The following is an 18,364-nucleotide window of genomic DNA, read 5'->3' as shown; positions in this document are numbered from 1 at the left end:
TTATGAGGATCCGAAGTTCTTTCAAGCTGGGAGGAGACCTGTAATAAGATACAATACAATACATTATCTTCATAATATTTTCATGATCTAGCTGAGGCGGGCATTCCCATGCTCAGCTTTATAAATTCATTTTCATGTACATACGACAGACAATCGTCTGAGTGTAGACTGATGATTCTGGTAGGGTCATCATCCCTTTGATTGGATGACTATCTGTGCAGCAATAATGTACATTTGATGTCTTTATTTCCCTGAATATATATCGCAGCCCAAATGGATGAAACTAGATCCGGGGTCTTCAATCTCGTTCGATCTTCACACGAAGTACAAGTCTATCCATGTGAGAGATGTTCTGGAGTCGAACATGGAAAGACATCGCCTGATTACCAGCCAATGATGTAAGTTGTTAACAAGCGCGAGAGGAATCACCGATAATGATAATGACCCTCAAGGTACTGCAATACAATTCACATGGTGTGAATAAAGGACTTGGCGTCGAACACCATGCAAAATCTTTCGGTTGAAGGCCATTGATGTAAACCTGTCGTCGGAAGTGAGAAACTTGCCATTGAGGCATGCAAGCTTCAAAGTACTGAACGGGGTGTTCCTAGATCGACTTCTTGGATAATGAGCTGATGTCGACAAGAAGCGATCCGTCACAGGAGGGCCTTAATGAATCCCACATCAATGACATGGAACGGAGCAAATGATTTTAATGGAGGTGAAAATGATCTGATGACATAAGGTTCAGGGTGGCGGTCATGAAAGAATGGAGTGTAAATGTATTGTAGCGGGTGAGACACAGGTGAATTCTCTAAATGATTTCTCTTGAACATATCGGAGACACTGACGTAATGGATTGGTAGCATTAACCCCAAATGTGGATGGTGTGATGGGACCATGGTGATGTGACCGGTGAATGAAACAACCCAACCCGACTTGGATGCGGAGTGAAAGTTTCATGTTCAAGAGCGACTTGCTACCAACAAAGTTTCTTCAAGTTTTCTTCCCAATTTTTCCCCAGTAATTGCTGACCAGTACCTCTTTATTTTTGTCAAGCTTGAGGAGGATAACATATGCTTCTTCTATAATTTTCCCTTCGGGCAAACCCATCGCTATGTTTTAACGAGCCTAGCGATAGTGAAACTCGTTCTTGTCTGCTATGGACAAGTTTGTCGCTATTAAGTTTTAACGAGTTTAACGACAAAGATAACTTGGTCCTTTTCAATTTTAGAGAGTCTGAAAAGGGACATAAAGGAAACTCCAAATTCCTTTTTCGTCATCTAATCCCTTAAGTCTGAAAAAGTATAAAACAATACAGAAGGGATGAATTTTCGATCCTTTTAATGAGCCGAACAAAACAAGCGCTCGATCTTTTTGTGTAATAATCCCTCAGGTCCAAAAAGATTAAAATCTAAAGGAGGGATAGCACTTGCGGTCCCTTTAACGAGCTGGAGAGGCCAATGGCTCGGCAATCTTTTCATATTTTACGAGTCAGTTGAAAAGAGCTTAAAGGAGACTCGTCTTTGGAGGAACGAGTGATAAAATTGGGTAGTAGCTGATTCCAGGTAAGGTTTTGGAATTTTCCAATCACGGCAGTGTTACAAGGATGGCTAGTGGGTTCACTCTTCGCAGCTATTCCTCAAAAGGGGGTAAACAATCAAATGGAGGTGAATGATCGGCCAATACAGAGTGGAGGTGATGATGAGAACATGACCAAGGCTTTAAAGGCTGAAGTACTACATTCACGATGGTTATTTATCGGGAAATAGTTCATTTTTTAATGAGCTTAAACACGAGGAGAAACATCTGCTCATGACTTATGTTTATTTTTTAACGAGCTTGAACTATGTGCTAAAACTACTCGATTAATCCAGTTGTATAATAAGAATGTCCCATTTAAAAACGGAAATTTTTAGAGTTTTGCCCCACATCCTTTCTTTATGCAAGTTAGGAAACGACCAATCCTATGAGTTTAAAGGGTTAGAGGACCTACAAATTTAAAAAATAAATAGTCGCTCTTCGCTTGCACACCAAAAGGTTTGCATGCCCCCAGGTATAAAACAGAGTTTCAAGGTCACCTTTCAAATCTCCAACAAAGCATTTGTTTTATCAGGAAAGGTCTACCTCTTTCAAGTTACCAAATATTGTTCTATTCACAGTGCAAACAAAACACTTCTTCGGCGATGTCTATCGAAATAGACAAAGGTGAGACAATCCACTCACATAACTTTGATGAGAGAATCTTATTCCATTCTAACCCCCTCTTCCAATCATGGACGGGAGTATAGTCCAGTCATATATCTCTCGCGGAAACCTACCCTATACCCGAAGTTTTCCTGCCGAAGCAGACCAAGGTGCATGCCCCCTGGGTTTCAGTCATGTCCCCCTGAATCACTCGCGCTCATTAGGTGGACTGACTGGAGATTGATGAGACATTCCTTGTGTGAAAAGACCATTCAGGGATGGCATATGACTATTTGCTCTATGTGATCCGAGAAATGAAAGCTGGTTTACGAGCTTGACCACTCTTCCTTCATGCGGAAAACACATTACCTTAAAGAGTGATGAGACAATGGCTCCCATGCAATAAATATAGTCTCGTCCAAGGAGTAGATTATAATCCAGGGGTCCTTGAACTACCATTACGTTCATGTGAACGGTTTTCCCTCTCAATGTTATGGGCACATTAGGAAGGATCCTTAACGGTCGACTGGTTCCTTTGTCAAAGCCTGTTAGATTTCTCATCTCAGGCAAAAGCGATGGTGAACCAAGCGCTTTCCAAGCAGTCGAGGAAAGGATACTCATAGAAGCCCCTTCATCTATGATGGTACCAGCCATAACCATTCTATATATTTGAGCAATAATTCAGAATGGTACACTAGCCGGTAAACGGGGTCTGCCTAGTTGATTCCAGTCGAAGGAAACAACTAGGTTGCTTAGAGGTGGGACCGAATAGATGGCCGGGTACGACTCTGACGAACTTCCTTCCTGCGGTAAAGGAATGGGTAAATTGCCCCCATGTTCATCGGAGTCTGTGCTTACGAAAAGAATTTGGACGGTGTCATCCTTATTCTCTTCTGTGACTGTATCATCTGAAGATGGAACCTCTGAAGGCAAGACCGGGTCAACTGCCGCCTTGACCTTTTGAATTTCGTCTGGTATGGGTTCATATGGTTTGTCTTCAATGATAGATGCTTCGACCAACCACCTAGGCAGGTCAGCCTGATTTTCAACTAGTGACGGACTCGGCAAGAGTTTTTTATATCCAGGAGGAAGTCGTAACAGTGAAACCGGACAATCATCCAAAACTCTTTTAGCCTTGTCTAAGAAGGGATAATGGTGGACGACATGATCGCCTTTGCACAATTTACAAGGAAATATATATTTTCCTTTTTGTCCTGGGGCTTCATTTTCACTAGTTGACGGTGTGTTTTCAACATGATCATCAGAGGTTGACGACACCAGGTTGTGCAAACGAGGAGACCAGTCCCTTAAGATCCGAGGGATGCAAGGACAATCTCTATGATAGTGGTCTCCTTTGCAAATGACACATGGCGATCTAGGCCTGGTCGGTGCAGTGTGTGGATTTTTGCTAGACGATGCTTGGTTGCCCCCTTTCGCTTTTGGCTCCTTCTTCTTCTTCTCTTTCTTCTTCTTTTCCTTCTTCTTCTCAGGTACTTGATTTTTGGCTTTACCAACCCCATCAAGCGAAGAGGAAGGAGGAGAGGAAGAATTGGAGGAAGTAGAAGGTTGGTGGGTAACTCTGGATTCGTCTAGTTGTTGACTCAATTGTTCAGGAATTACGGTGTTCTGAACGACAGAGGTTGAGAAGAGCCATACAGGCAAGCCGATTGTCAATCCTGGAAGCGACAATGTGGCCATATGGGGTGCACCAACATCTCCCCAAGAGGAGAAGGGACTAGGATTTCCTCCAAGGGGAATTCTTGGTTGGTGGGTTCCATTTTCTCAACCTAAGATCAATGTAGGAAAGGGTGATGATTATTCCGTTTAAAATAAATTTTAGACGCTTTGACAAAACTTGTTTTTTCAATTTTAAAGAGGCAAGAAAAAACAAAAGATGACTCTAGTCGCCTTCGATTTTTAATGAGCCTGAAGTGACAAGTGCTTAGATGGACCTTTTCCGTTAAGGAGTCTGAAAAGGAACGAAAGGGACTGCTCTGGAAATCTAGGTAGAGGGATTACCAAACCAATCACAAAACTGCAGAATACTTTTTACGGTACGGCAGTCAATCTTCCTGAATGTTGTGTTCAGTGCATTGTGATCGATAGGGTGGCAGACACGGCTTCCTATGGATAAAGGATTAAGCCTATTGTGGTCTCCCAAAATATACTCGACGGTACGTGGGAGCACAAGTCCGTACTGGCACTTATCGTCTCAAAGTGGAGTAATCACCCAACCATCAGTGAGAACAACAGTTACCAGGCTTTACGACGCTGGAATACGTCTCTAGCCTAGACTTCTAGATGTTGTGTGTTAGGTTCCAAAGCGTTGTTAGATTCATTAAATTTATTTTATAGTTGATCTTGCTTAAGAAATTTGCCTTTCAGGTTCACCGCAAGATGTAGATGTACAATTCCTAAAATGCAATCTAAGATGATAAACAATCTTTTATCTTCTTTGTGCAATGAAAATCCTAGCTACTAAGGAAAGAGAGACAGTATTCTTTCACAAAGAGCAACGAGCACACACTAAATGCACTGTCCTAAATCAAACCAATCAAACAGTATAAATGCAAATGCACATGCATGTATTTGTTTTCGGCTTTCTTAGTATGTGAATGGTAGAAAGAAAGCTAATGCACAAAACTGAATTATTTTCCAAGCGACAATTATTAACAAGTTTCTTTTCAAAATAAAAAATGGAGACAATCACAACACTTTACGATTTGGAAATGAATACTTGCTTTCGACACTAGAAAAACTACAAATTCAGACCAAATACAATAGTAACACGGTAATCGACTATCAAGAGTAATCAGACTCTCTTCTACGACTGAAAACGACACTTACAACACTTTCAAATCGAGAATCGATGGTACAACTACGTTACTTTTTTGCAAAGGAGAACTGAAAATGACTCAACAAATACATAAAAAACATTTACAGTTCTTTGCACATTGGAGGCGGAATAACAACAAGGAAAAGGGGTTTCAAACAAAGATATACTGATTACAGGCAGCAAAATTCATGAATAGAACTGAAAAGAATGAATCACAGAAACCAAAACTGAACAATGCCTAGTCTGATCAGCGCACCTGTAACACAGTGAACTTGAAATGCAGCGCACCTACTACACTCAGGAAGTGCGCTGAATTTCAGATTCACATAACAGAACCTGCGCTGGGCCAGAGACGAGACTTTGCTTGGGTTCCGGGTCACAGTTTGCAGTTCAGTTCATGGGTTTTGGCCGAGAAAATGGTAATTAGTAAAGAGACAATCAGGGGTAGATCTAAGGAGGTTACTAGAGCTACCACAAGGGGCAATCAGAGAGTTTGTAAATCAGTTGTTTAATTCATAAACAAAACCCAGAGATTGACTGAAGCGGCATTTATCTACTTTGCATTTGCATAGCAAATGCAGTTCGAAAGCTACCTAGCTCGACTTCAGGCTCCGTCTGTAAGTTTATAAAATAAACAACAAGGAAGATAAACAAACAACCTAATTCGTCCCCAGCGGAGTCGCCATTTTGTTACAGGGAAAAGTGTCTACACAGAACTGCTTATCCCACTAAGGTGTGGTAGCTACCTTAGAAACAAACAAAGTAAAGCTACTTTCGTTTTTCCTTTATGAAATATAGATGAGAGAAGAACAAAGAAGACCAACCTCTGTCTTGCGCTTATCTCCTAGTTCGATTCCTCTCTCTCTTGATAGTCTTTCGCTACTTGCTCCCTTGTACGCCCAGCTTCACAAAGTACCTGTAGGATCACAGTAGCATAACACTATACAAGAACATGGATCTATAATCATAAACAATCTAGGATCAGATGTAAATTGACCATACAAATGCATAAAACATAAATGACACAAGAGTATGGAGGAAAACTTGAATAGCTTTTATTGATAATCAAGAAAGAGCCAAGGGAGTTACAACCATTTGTTCTAACCCAGCATCATCCTCTCAGCAAGTAAGCCCTTCTTCACCTCATACAAAGCTTATATCACCCAACACTATGATGTTGTCTCAAGAAAGCAACAACAATTCCTTACAAGATGCAAAATTCCAGCCTCTGGATCTTTGGGATGAGGGATCCGTATATAGATATCTGTAAGGGAGATGAGTCAGCTTATGTTTTGATTAGTGTATTCCCTCTGATATTTCTTGCTTCCACTTTGAGATTGATGATCTCTTACTCATCCTTGGTCGAATTCAGTGAGGCAAGTGTGACAGGAGAAGTTTCTGGAAGATTCCATGCCTCTCCACCTCGCGGATTGACACTGCCATTTGTCACTTCTCGCCCATCGCACCCCATAGAAGGGATTTTTTAAATGCAATGCACCCACATAGTGTATAGGTGAGATGCAACGCACTTTGCCTATGGAGCAGCTGAAATGATCCTGTTTTGACCAGTTTTGAGCAGTTTTTCATGGAGAACTTCTGGGTGAAGCTATAATCAGTTGACCTTGTTCCTTTAGGGGTTAGAACAACACTTTTAGGGACTTAGGAGCCCTTGGTTTATGGACATTTCATGCTTGGGGTTGCAGTGCCCAAAAATGTCTATAACACTCCCCTGAGCAACAATCCTTCATGTATGTTATAGTCTAGCCATGAACTGTTGTCTCTGAACAACAGATTCTGACAAGCTTCGTATGCTTCCTTAAATTCTGCATATGTTTCATACAGATCCTTAAGATGCTCAAATCCTAACACTTGCACTCTGCTTTCCTGTAAAATCAAATTTCTCCTGCTTAACGCATCTGCCACTTTGTTGGCTTGACCGCTGATGTGTTTCAATACAAATGTAAAACTCTGGAGGTACTCCACCCACTTCGCATGTTTATGGTTCAGCTTGTGTTGTTGCATAACATACTGCAATGCAGAATTGTTTGAAAACAAAACAAATTCATTCGCCATCAAGTAATGTCTCCAATGTTTCAGTGCTTGGACCACTACATAAAATTCCTTGTCATAAGATGAATACTTCTGCCTACTCTCATTCAACTTTTCACTAAAATAGGCCACTGGCTTGTCCTCTTGGCTGAGTACTGCGCCAATGGTTGTCCCACTGGCATCGCAATGAACTTGAAAAAGTTTGTTGAAATCTGGCAACCTCAAAATTGGTCTTTCGGTGATCTTCTTTTTTAGCAGCTGAAAACTCTTTTCCGCTGACTCCATCCAATGAAAAGGTTGATTTTCCTTTTTAACGGTATCCACCATGGGTGCACAAATCCCACTGAAATATTTTATAAATTTTCGATAAAAACTCGCCAACCCATGAAAACTCCACACTTCAAACAAACTCCTGGGGGATGGCTAGCTAACTATGGCTGCAACCTTTTCCGAATCCATCTTTAATTCATTTTCCAAAATCACAAATCCTAAATAAATCAATTATTTCTTAAAAAAAGTACACTTCTTCAAATTTAACAGCAATTTGTTTTGCTGCAACTTTTCCAGGACATACCTGACATGTCAAAAATGTTCTTCCTCCGTCTTACTGAAAATAAGGATATCATCTAGATATACAATCACGAACTTTCCAATGTATTCCTTCAGCATCTCGTTCATCAAGCGCATGAATGTGTTGGGTGTGTTGCTCAGTCCAAATGGCATGACTAGCCATTCATACAGGCCTTCATTGGTCTTGAAAGTTGTCTTCCATTCGTCCCCTTCACGAATCTAAATCTGGTGATATCCACTTTTCAAATCAATCTTCAAAAAATATTCTGCTCCACTCAAACAATCCATCATGTCGTCCATCCAGGGTAAATGAAACCTGTACCTAATAGTGATCTTTTTAATTGCTCGAGAATCAGTACACATCCGCCATTCACCTCCTTTCTTCGGAGCTAAATCAGTTGGGATCGCACAAGGACTTAAACTCTCCCGAATCAACCCTTTATCCAACAACTCCTGTACCTACTTCCTGATCTCTTCATTGTCCTTTGGACTCATCCGGTAAGCAGGTTTGTTTGGTAAACTAGCCCCTGGAATGAAATCAATATGGTGACTGATACTCCTTTTTGGTGGCAATTTATCTAGTAGATCATCCACTACAATGTCACTAAACTCCTGCAGCATATCCTGTATCTCCTCAGTTAAGTCAGTAATCTCAGTATGGATTAACACCGCTCTTGACCTTCACACAATTGCATATTTTACCTCATCATCTCCAATTCGTTGTAGAAACTCTTTTCCTCCTAATAGTAATGCTTTTGTTCCATCGTTTTCTGTCGTATCCTCCTCTTTCATGGGTACTAGCGTATGCTTTATCCCATCCTTAGCAAACTTGTAACAGTTTGTCTTCCCATCGTGGACAAATTTCCTGTCATACTGCCATGGTCTGCCCAACAGTATATGGCACACATCCATCGGCATGATATCAAGTTACTTTATCCTTATACCTACCAATGTGAAACTCCACTTTGCACTACTCATCAACTAGCAGTTGGTGTCCCTTTTGTAACCAAGACACCCTGAACGGTGTTGGGTGCTTCAATCTTTTTAAACCCAATTTTTCTACCATTTCAGTGGCTACCAGGTTGTCACTTCTCCCGCTGTCAATAATCAATTTGCAACATTTCCCATGTGATTTACACACAATTCGGAACAGTGCTTTCCGCTATGTCTAGTCAGCTAACTCTTTAGCTAGTTTCAACAATACCTTGTTTAACAGTAAGGCTTCTCTCGTTTCAGGCATGTTGTCCACTTCTTGTGGTGGTGCCTCTGCTTCTTCCGGTTGAGCAACATATGCTCCTCTTTGCCCTGCTTGATCACTTTCAAGACATTCAAAAGACACGTGTCCCCACTTGTGGCACTTGTAACACTGATAGGAATTTCCTTTGCCTCTACCATTACCTCTTCCTTGTTGGTAAGGCCTTCCTCCTCTAGTGTTACCTTCTTTTTCAGTTGGTCCTATAGTTTTTGAGTTGTTGCCCTCTTCATTGCTGTTAACAGTTATGCCTCTGCCAAAAGACTGTCCTCTTCCTCTGCCAGATCCACGTCCTCTTCTAGCATTATCCTTTCCAGCAATATTTTCTTCTGCCTTCAAAGCACTTTGATAGGCTTCCTCTATGGACTTGGGGGAAAGAATACTAATCTCATCTAGTATCTCCATCCGTAAGCCATTCACAAACCTTGTTGTCTTTTCTGAGGTATCTTCAACATAACCCGCTCGCAAGTTCACTCTGTAGAATTCTTTCATATACTCCTTCACAGTCATTTCTCTTTGCTTCAGGTTCTGCACTTGCCTATACAGAGCAATCTGATAATATTTGGGTAGAAACTTACTCTTCATCTTGGCAATCATCCTGTTCCACTTTTTGATCAACGGTTTATTTGACCTTCTCCTTTCTTCCTGCACACTGTCCCACCACAGTGCTGCATGTCCCTTCAGTTTGGTGGCTACAAACCTGACCTTCTTATCTTCATTGATTTCTTCACACTCGAAATATTTATCTATCTCACTAATCCAGTCCAACAATACCTCCGTAGATAAACTGCCATCATAATTTGAAAGCTCTAGCTTCAACTTGCTACTTGCCAACAAAACTGATCTCAATAATTTTATCTCTAGTCCCTCTTCATCTGACCCATCTGTCGTGGCTACAACTTCTTCTTCACTATCATCACCACCTTCTGGATCCCTACGCCTCCCTGCTTCCACTGCTGCCAATCGGGCACTTAGGATCCTGATTTCTTCTCGCAACCCTTCATCGGCTACTCTCTTGATAGCTCTACCTCGACCTCTTCTTCCTACTTCCATTTTTTTCTTTTGAGAAAAGAACTTGCTTTGATACCAAAATTTGATGGCGATCCCGAGATAGTTGCGTGGCAAGACTTATGTGGCAATTGGCCTGTCCTTGGTCCTTCCCGCGCTGGCACACACCAAGGTTTGGTGAGGGTTTATGGTGCCTTCAATGTGCATCCGGCCCGAGGTTGGTCTCGTTTTGTGTGAGCACGGCGTCTATGGTATGGCTTGACCTGGGCTCATTTGCGTTGTTGTTCGTTTGAGTTATGCTTTCATTCCTCTATGGTTCGTCTAGTTCAGCTGTGGAAGAAGATGGGTCTCTATTGTCAACTATCCTCTTGGTTCTTCTCTGGTTCCGGTCCTCTATTGTTTGCTAGTTATAAGAATTTTTTTCATTAGACCTGGTGGCTGTTGTACACCTGGTTTTCCGTGGAGGTCTTAGGTTTGGTTTGTCATTCTGGGTATGCCTTATTTCAATTGTCTGTGAATGATTCTTTTACATCTTGCATGTGATGTTTTCTAACTGGGTTTTGGTCGCATTTCATAGGCCTTCTGCCTGTTACTCTCGTCGATGGCTTAGCTGCTTATTTGACAGGTAAAAACCCTGTTCTGATTCCACTTTTTTGCCTTCCTGTAGTTTTTATTAACAGCCTTGCTCCTGGTGAGTAAGCTATGGTATCATGGCACTTCGGCCATTGGTTGTGCTCTGGTTGGGGTTTCAACTCGTGGCTCGGTTGTGGAGTCTTGCCTCCCATTCAGGCATTCCTTGTGGGTCAAGTTCCTCATTTTTTCTATGGTGTTTTCGTGTGCTATATAGCTATGCTTCCTCTCTGACAATCTTCTTGTCACTGTGCAGGTATCCCTCTCCTCTTTACTGTCGCTGCAAGGGGCTCGCTCTCAAGGATGAAGCGTCGTGGTCTCTTCCTTGAAGATTTGGTTCTGATGTGCTTAAATCGAGCAGGGTCTTTCCTTGACTGCCCTCTGCCATTGCATTTTGGTTTCGGGCTATAGTTGTTTAACCCTTGGGGTTTCAGTTTGTTGGTTTGTCGATACTTGGTTGCCTCCTGTGCAACGAGCCCATCCTGTCAATTTTGTTTTATGTTCTGGGAATGTGTTTCGGCCTTCTGTTGTTGGTTGTCGTGTATGTTGTTTCGTCTATGTACTGATTTAGTCTATCTGGGTTGTGGAAACCCTCCTCGGCCTATCTCATTTGTATGAAGGACTTTTGGTTTTTTTTTTTTAGGGCTCTATGCCTTGAGGCCTATGTGGAATCTGGAAGTTTTGTCCTAGATGGTTTGGCTCTATCATATTTGATCCTTTCAATCTCGGTCCGCAGTTTGAATGTTAATCACACAATTTGTTGTTTAATAGCTATGCGCAGTGATTTATACTTGTTTCTTCTGAAACAGTGAATACATGTAAGCTTTCTTTAAATTCATAAAAAATAAATAAATAAAATTATTCGGAGTTATGCTTTCTTTCCTTTTTTTTCATCTAGATGGTAGCAACCCCACTTTTGATTCTGGGTTGCTTATTTATGCTTGTTGGCAGCCTCATATTGTTGAGCAACCACCCTCAATTACATTATATTTATTTTCCAGTTTCATTTAGTTTTATTTTTAACTTATTTTAAACAAATCCTATTTTAACTACTGTTCAGTTTATAAATAAAAACATTGGTTGTAACAACCTTCATTTAAAAAAAAAAAAAAAAAAACTAACCCTAGTGGAATGCTCCTGAATCGCAGAATAACACAGTAAAGCACCGCGCCCACGAGCGATTGCTCCAAGATTTTCCTGCATCACGGAATAACACAGTAAAGCGCCCACCAAAAATTGCTCCACGATTTTCTCCTCACAGACTCTAGCTATCTAACTTACTCAACATCTCTTACCTCACAGATTCTCACCATTACAAAATGACTTTTACATTCATATTTATCTCAACATACAATTTGACATTAATACATGACAGAGCAAAATAATTAATAAGCCGTTGTTTGTGAAGTGTGGGCAATTAATATCAAGTTGTTGTTGAGTGTGGACAGTAATGGCGCAGGGTGTTTGTGGAGTGTGGGCAATTAATACGCAGTTGTTGTTGAGTGTGGACAATAATCGCGCAGGTTGAGTGTGGACAATAATTGCGCAGGTTGTTTGTGGAGTGTGGGCAATATTCGCTCAGTCAATGCTTCTCGGTATTTACCAAACTACATTGAAAGCCTTAACTTCTGTGATGTTGCCAAATGGTTGGCGCCGTAGTTTAGTCCTTCCATCTTCAAACATAAACTCACACTCAAAAATATTTCTGACAAGTATGGCTGCTATCAGGGTGTTTATTGCGGTGATTGGGATTAGTATTTCCAACTTTTTCTTTATAAAATTTGAAATTCTTATCTATTTACAACATATCTCCGTACATTACAATAATGCAATACATAATGTAGCTTCCATAACATTCTCTCGTCGATCGTTTTCACTGCAAATTTACGATTCATTCCTGATCCCATTCCAAGATTGATTTACCTTCTTGATGACTCATAGATCCCATCTGTTTCCTTGCGGTCAAATTATCTTTTTCCACATGAAGAGCACCTTCGAGAAGTAAGTCTTTCCTTCCATTCGAATAGTTAGTTTTTTCTACCATGACATCTCTTTTCTGTACATTGGGTAAACCTCTAACTCCTGCAAATAAAAATATGCAGTTATACTCATCATAATTCATAAAATCCGTAATTGTAGTTGGATCTGATTCATGATATGCCGCGTGGATCGGGAATTTCCAACAAATTCTCTAGGGGCAATCTGGGATTCTAACGCTTTGGATCTTTTGCCTCCATTAATTTATCTGAGTCTTCCAACCAGTTTTTCTTTGCACTGATTTAGCGTTCAAATCTTCGAAATTAGAGTCTCTCACCTGCAATAACAAACATCAGTTACAACTAAAATGTATTTACAATGCTGTGGAAGTCATGATGGAGAATAGGAGAACGAGAAAAATGCCATGTTAAAAACGAGATTATGAGTATTTTAATTTTATTAACCTTTTCACCTGTCAGGTTTATCTTTTTTGGCGGGTCAAAAATAAGGTGCAAAATTGTCTGCGAGAAGCTTGAAGGCGGTTCATTTAAAGATTTACGTTTTACGTGGCAGAGGCGAGCAATAATGCAGTGGAATTGATAACCTATAAGCGGCTGGTTGGTTCAATAGAAATTTCCAAGGTGGAATGTCATGGCACATTGCGAATGTGAAGTTTCACCATGGGTTGCAACGCGCTTTCAAATGCCTTGTCATACGTTTTGTAGTTTTATGAATCCATTGATTCACTTATCGTTTCGTTCAATTCTTTGTTTTTATATGTATTATAGGTTTTGTTTGGAATATTATGTACATAAATATATGTGTGTAATATTAACAAAACATCGGTTAAATATTATAACATTATTTGCAATATGGTTATTTGTTATTTGTTTTTTTGATATATGTATTGTGTTACATAATTAAAATTTATATATTTATAACCCGGGTTGAATTTTAGTTTATTAAAATATTTAGTTATAATGTATTTATTTATAATTAAATTATATATATATATATATATATATATATATATATATATTATTTTGTAATGTAGGTGTGAAATCAAGTGGAGGGGACAAGCATTCAATGCAACCAAACGTGAAATATGAGGGAGACCAAGCAGCGAATAACCACGTAAAGTTTATGCGTCCCAAAATAGGTGATGTGACAACCAAAGGTATCATATCAAGTTATCGCAACCAATATAAAAATACTTTCATGGCACAAAATATAGTAAAGAGGTGCAAACAATCCAAAAGTGTTAAGTATAATAACAACATGATCAAAAATCCCAAAGCCAAGCAATAATGCTCAAAAAAGTCATAATTCAAAAAAAGGCGAGTAAAGAAGGGAGTTTTTCAAACAAAAAAATAGAGGGTCCCCATATTTTGTGTGAAAAAATATGGGGGGGTTGTGGCCAACAACGCTTCCAATATTCAGTGCTATGATCCTTGCACTACTTGTTCCCTCAATGAAAAATTACCGACTCATTGTTCCAGGGCACACTCCTAATGTGCACCTGATTCCATCTGGAAATGCTAATGACCAAAATAAATCCATCCTCGACCTCCCCTTCTCTGTTGCATAGTCCCTCGGGAAATCTGGTCACCCCCTTTTGTTCAGTCACTCACCTTCCAAGTTCCCCGACATCCCTTATGCCAGGCGACCCATCCCTTGGCAAGGTTTCCTCGCATCAAAAGGTCCAAAAACCAAGGCATATCCCTGCCTCAAAACCATCATACCAGTCATAGTATGCTCATGGAAAACAATGGACACTATTGGGTGCCATTTTCCCATAATGACCCTGCTCTTGAATACTTTACCAGCATATTGTTGCATGTTCCAATTCCTTTTGTTGCTACTAATCCTTGCAGTGAGTTTCAACCAACCACCCAAATCAGGCATTTCCAACCATGCTTTCCTGCACCAAGCACATAATTCCCATTTTACTAAAAAGGAATTGAAATAAATTCAAATCATGCCTCATTGGTGGCCCATCAATAAGATACACTTGCAATTTCGTTTACTTCCCGTCACAATAAGTCAAACTAGTTGTTTGATCAAATCATCATGTATAAACATATCTCATCTAGTTAGCTCATAACACAACCATCATAAATCAAAATCATAGATCAAATGAATAATTAAAAACTGAAATAAAATATTGATAGTTTTCTTTCAAATGGTTCTTTACTTCTACCTTCGTTCTTTATCCTTTCCGTACACACAATGAATCGGTTGGCAAACACGAAAAGCACCGAGTGCCTTCTCTTTAAGCAACAAGGGAATCCGGATACAAAACCGCCTCCTCCCTCAATATCAACAACAAGGGCATCTAGAGACTAAACCCCCTCAACCCTCAACAACAACAACAACGGCATATTGAGACTAAATCGCCTTAACCCTCAATAACAATCAACAAGGGCATCAAGTGACTAAATTGCCTCAACCCTCAATAGCAACAACAAGGGCTAGACAATACCATACTTCTATTTCCCATCACATTGTACAACACATACACATGCATAGTGTACCACAACACATACACCTACACCAAGTGTACAACACAACACATAGACCTACACCCGGTTTACAACACGACACATACACCTACACTCCGTGTACAACATGACGCATACACCTACCCCTGGTGTACAAAATACATACACCTACACTTGGTTTACAAAACAACACATACACCTACACTCGGTGTACAACATAATACAGATACGTACACATCGTACAATACCACAAATACACGTCACAATACAACGACTGCACAATACCCGTAACACCATACCAAATATACATAACACAACATGTACGACGTGTACACAGACCACATGTACACAACGCCATCTACACAATGCGTACACAACACCCAACATACAAAACACCACCTGCACAACACATACACAGCACCACATGTACAACATGTACACAACACCCCATGCACACAATACCACATGTACAACATGCACACGACACCATATGTACACAACACCGCATGTACAAAATGCACACAACACCATATGTACAAAACAATGCATATCCAACATGCCCACGACACCATATGTACACAACACCACATATACAATACTTATACAACACTATATACACAACATGCACACAACACTATAGATACATCATGTACAAAAAATACACAATAGTAGTATTGAAAATCCAGAAACCACACTATCTCTACCAGGAAACCTTACTTCTGGTGTATCCATGCTTGTCCCAACATGTCACATATCGCAATGCTTTCATTCTGCTGATGTATCCCTTAGGATTACCTACTATAACATAAACATGGGCATAGTATAAACACATAATGTCAATTCATATCCACATGATACTAACCTCATAGATTTGTCTAGGCTACTATGTCCACTTCATTCCAGGAACTGCTTCATGCCATTCACTTGCATAAGAAATCATTCCTCCACAATAAAAATCCTTGACAACCCTGTCAAATAATGGCATACATACATACATACATACATAAATACATAAAAATATTAACATAAAACAATCATGACCCTCGATGACCCTGTTAGACAGTGACATACATACATACATGTATACATATATAGACATCAGTATAATCCTAATCACAACACAATTACCAGATATCATAAGGTGAAGGTTAAGAGAACTCCCTTTATCTATGCACAACATGTGAAGCGTCGAGAAAAATAATTCTGAACATAGCCAATTCATTTGACACCTCAAATCCATTAACTTTACCTTTCCGGTTACTTTTCTCATGAATGTCCTTGCATCATCCATTTATCCCAATGGACCCAACCAATCCAACTGGTTGTCATATTCTTACCTTCGGCTGCCTTTTACTCATGCACCAAGCTTCATTCAGATCTTACATTACATGCTAGGTTCATTCAGCTCTCCCTAGGTTCCATTAACTTTCCTCCTTTCCAAACCAAATCCCTAGACCCTCCAAAACATAAAAGGAAAGAACAAGAAACAAACAAGAAGAAAACCATGGAATACCATTTAGCAGTACGACACCATAAACAAAGTGGCATGGCATTGCACAGGACACAAACAAAACCACAAATAAAGCTCAAACAATTCACAAAATATCGAAGGCACAAAACTCCCAACAAACACCATGACTCAAACCCCATGGGTTCCTAATGCCTCCAAGGGAAATCTCAACCCAAGCCTTCTTTCGAAATCCATGGCAGTCTCTTTTGCTATGAAATCCCCTGCATCATACTACCACAAACACACAACTGTCAGTGCATAAATAAGCATAACAACATACTAGTTACATTACCTTTTGGTGCCAAGCACATTGCCTTGTAACTAAACACATACATATATCCTATCTCAAGGGACACCAACTCCTAGACGAATCCTGCCATAACTGAAAACCAACGGTCATACCTATCAAATGCATGTCATGAGTATACCACATATCTACATAATGTCAAACAAAATCAAGGTTAAGAAAACTTCATGTATTCATGTAAGCACTCATTCATTTGGAATTGCAGTATCCAAACATAGCCCGAGGAATTGTCACCCAATTCCTTTATTTTACCTTTTTACCTTGTTGCAATTGAATCTTATTATGTACTATCACATCATCCAACTGTTAGTTATATAAACAAATCAACTGTTGCCTTGTCATGCTAATGTCAAGCATGTTTCCTTGCAACTATTCACACATGTCAATCACATGTTCCAAGACCAAGACATCATATCTATTAATTTGGAATCAACCTTTACCAAGACTAACAACCATGTCATAATTTGCAATCAACTTACATTCATTAGACATAGTATTATCACTAGCACCTACTTACACTCAAATACATATCAACTATCTCAGCACATAATGTGTTAGTGCCACCGTCTTAAAACAAGATCTTTCTTTCATGCAATCTTATAGACTTGTACGCATATCATGAAATTAATCAAACACTTAACCAATAGGTAGACAACATAATAGACACCAAACACTAAAACACCAAATAGATGACATAATCAAACACTCAAACACTAAGTAGATGACATAATCAAACTCATACCTCAATGTATCTTAGTGGAGGTTATCACATTTGATAAGTCAATTCGGATTAGTATGGAATAATATCACAAATATATCGACCCATACATGAATATCATAACCCTAACCATCTACACAGAGCAATCCAGATTAGCACTACACCTATAACATGAAGAATTTAACACAATAACCATAATCATCATGTTTATAACTGCAATGCATAAAACAACAAGTACTACTATTCATAACTATATGGCACATATGCATATGACCACACTAATTGACTAACATATATCATGCATCCAACCATAACAACAATAGAATGAAAGACATGTTCATAACCATAATGCTTGTAAAATCCATTAACCAACATACCTATTTTCCCAACATACAAACCTATATGAGGATTTTCTCTTACCCCGAGGTCCAGTGTCGCAACCTTTCTCTAATGATCTACATCTCTTGCTTCATCTCAACAAACACATCAGCATCATAACATACCAATATCATTATGATGATATAAAATACATGCAATGACCTCATGCATGACAATCTTAATGATGACAATGCATGCATAACAACATGCATCTAGCCGATATAATCCAAGTATTTGAACCATGCTCTGATACCACTATGTAACAACCTCCTCCCACATTTACCAACTTTCGTTGAGTTGAGGGTCACTATGATAAGACTCAAACTCCTATATGACCTTAGGGAAATGGAGTTGACAACTTGAGACCTTATTGAATTCCCTCAAGTGTTACAGGACCTCCAGGAGCAACCCAAACTCTTCAGGAGTCCAACCCCTAAGATA

Source organism: Pinus tabuliformis, chromosome 6 (assembly GCF_031772625.1).
Source record: "Pinus tabuliformis cultivar Carrire ecotype Pingquan chromosome 6, CPIR1, whole genome shotgun sequence".
NCBI lineage: Eukaryota > Viridiplantae > Streptophyta > Pinopsida > Pinales > Pinaceae > Pinus > Pinus tabuliformis.
The sequence above is the reverse complement of the archived record's forward strand: the minus strand, read 5'-3'. Positions refer to the sequence as shown.